The 2,514-nt window shown below is 41.0% G+C and overlaps 1 non-coding gene across 1 annotated transcript; it reads left to right on the forward strand.

Moving 5' to 3' along the window:
- Window positions 1-470: 470 nt before the first annotated feature.
- Window positions 471-603, forward strand: LOC114613154. The gene has a single exon (XR_003710140.1). It is a non-coding gene; the product is annotated as a small nucleolar RNA SNORA17 (small nucleolar RNA).
- The last annotated feature ends 1,911 nt before the right edge of the window (window positions 604-2,514 follow it).

A 2,514-nucleotide genomic window follows, 5' to 3' on the forward strand; every position in this document is an offset into this window, starting at 1 on the left:
TCTTTCCCTAGGGTTTGTAGGGTTCTATCCCTGCCATTTTAAATCATGTTAGAGAGTGCATCCACTTCATTTAAAATGCAGGGTGAACCACCCATTGGGATATGGAGCCATTCTAGCTCCCCTGAGTTTGGTAAAGGGCTCCTACCAGTGTAGGGGAGGTGTTAAAGATAAGGACATGTACAAGAAAAATTATTTAATGACTTGTAATAATAAAGATTTAAACTATAAAAAAAGAGCCGGGCGGTGGTGGCGCACGCCTTTAATCCCAGCACTCGGGAGGCAGAGGCAGGTGGATTTCTGAGTTCGAGGCCAGCCTGGTCTACAGAGTGAGTTCCAGGACAGCCCGGGCTATACAGAGAAACCCTGTCTCGAAAAACCAAAAAAAAAAAAAAAAAAAAAACTATAAAAAAAGAAGAAACATTTACATAAAGCTAAAAATTAAAAAATTAAAAAAAAATTAAAACAATTCACCTGCCCCTAGAGGCTCTCCAGGCGTGACTGCTGTGGCACATGTTTATCAGTAAGTGCCAGAGAGGAGAAAGTCTATGTCTATGTTCAATGTTTTGATCTTATAAACATCTGAGTGATCAGTGCCCTTGAATTCCCTGAAGAAAATAAGCCTGAAACAACCACCAGTCTGTGTCATGGTGTCTGGACAGGGAGCTAGCCTAAGAAGACCATCAAACATGCACTGACCTGGTAGGGGGGAACAAACCACACCTGAAATGACCTTTGCCTGGCAATGTAATGCATGAAATTGGCATAAGACTCCTAAGACCATTCCTGAGGTGACTACAGACACTCAGTGACTGAGAGTGACATTAAGAGGAATACAGAAAGGGGTGGAAAAATGGAAAAGAAGCCAAAGTATGTGGGCACAATGAAGTAAGGCAGAACTAGAGACATGTGGCTGTCGAGAAATTGCCTGATATAAGTATCTGGTAATTTCACCTGGAACCATGTTGGTGTCATGGCCTGTGTCGCCACAAGGGGCCATGTCTGTCTTTGTCTGTGTCTTTACAGCAGCAGGGCCGTGTTACCATCAAAGGCCAGGTAGACGCCACTCATCTGGGCTAATGCTGAGGTACAGGCTGATGTCTGAGTGCTATACAGAACTGGCACCACCTCTCTCCTTGGCTTCAGGAGAGTCCTGGCATAAGGGCATGAGAACAGGAGAGATGATCCTTATCTTTCGCCAGTGATAGTACTCAGGAAAACACATCTTGCACATTTGTGGCAGTTTGAGGTGAGCCAGCACAGAGGATACAAGTGTGAAATAGCTGGCCCTACCACTTATCTTCCTTGTGGTAGAACTGGCCCTGGTTGTGGATCTTGCTTATGAGTTTGCATTGAGAGTATGAGGCCAGGAGAGACAGAGGGGATTCCAGCTCAGATACTTCGAAGTTTCAGATTTAGGGTGTCAGGTTGACATGATATGAAGCTAGCTTCATGATAAGTTTCCTGAATAAATCATCTCTGGGTTTCCAGTATACAGGTGGAGTTACTTTTTCTTGTATGCTTGTCTGTTTTGTCTTTTTCTATATCATATTTTTTCCTCAAATATAACTTAGGCAAAAAATTCTGGGAAAGAGATTGAGAACATTACTGGAAAAAGAAATGGCTCTGATGTCTATAGAAACAAACTGTTCTGGCCCTGGCCATTCAAGCAGTCAACCCAGGCATAATGGGACAAGGGGTTCTAGATGTGGAGGCTGACTACCATAACTCTTCTGTAGGAAATCTTAGCTGACTCAGGATGATTAAGTTGTACCAGGAAACATTTGGTGTAGGAAATACTTTTGAGAAACTTGAAATTTTGGTAGTTAAGAGAATTGAAGACCCCCAAGGAAAGGGAACACTGAGCCTGAGTCACTAAGGACAGGGGTCTCTATAAGAAATATAAGGGATAAGATGGAGGATGAAATAGCTAGGTCTACTGGATTAGTGACCTGACATACTGACCTTCCTGGAAAGATTAGAACATACTGATTTAATGCCTTGGCATTGTCTGCCTAAGGAAATTAGGGTAGAAATTCTTAGAGATAGAATTTTGACTTGGGAAAGAGCCCTGAAGGAATCTAGAAGAGGAATATATTTAAAAAAAAGCAGTTTGAAAAGCATTGTAGAAATAGATATTTAGATGTGTTCAATAAACTGAAGGAAGAGATTCTGGACATTTAGACAAGTTGAAAATATGAATATTATGCTGAATTGTTTAACAATTTTCTATTTTAATGCTATATTGGAACCACAAGGTTCTGTCCAGATGACCTGTGATTTGGAGTATTTTTTAAAGACAGTTAAAAGTTAATGTATAACTTGTTTTACCAGACACTAAACTATATGTGTGCATTGTGCTTTTTGGTGACATAGTCACATGGGGTTTTCCAGGAAAACTAATGTGCTTGAGGAAAATAATGGTAACTCTTTTGATTATGGATTATTGTATAACAAGGAAGTGTGTAACAGAGAGAGAGAGAGAGAGAGAGAGAGAGAGAGAGAGAGAGAGAGAGA

Source organism: Grammomys surdaster, unplaced genomic scaffold (assembly GCF_004785775.1).
Source record: "Grammomys surdaster isolate TR1022 unplaced genomic scaffold, NIH_TR_1.0 126189, whole genome shotgun sequence".
Lineage (NCBI taxonomy): Eukaryota > Metazoa > Chordata > Mammalia > Rodentia > Muridae > Grammomys > Grammomys surdaster.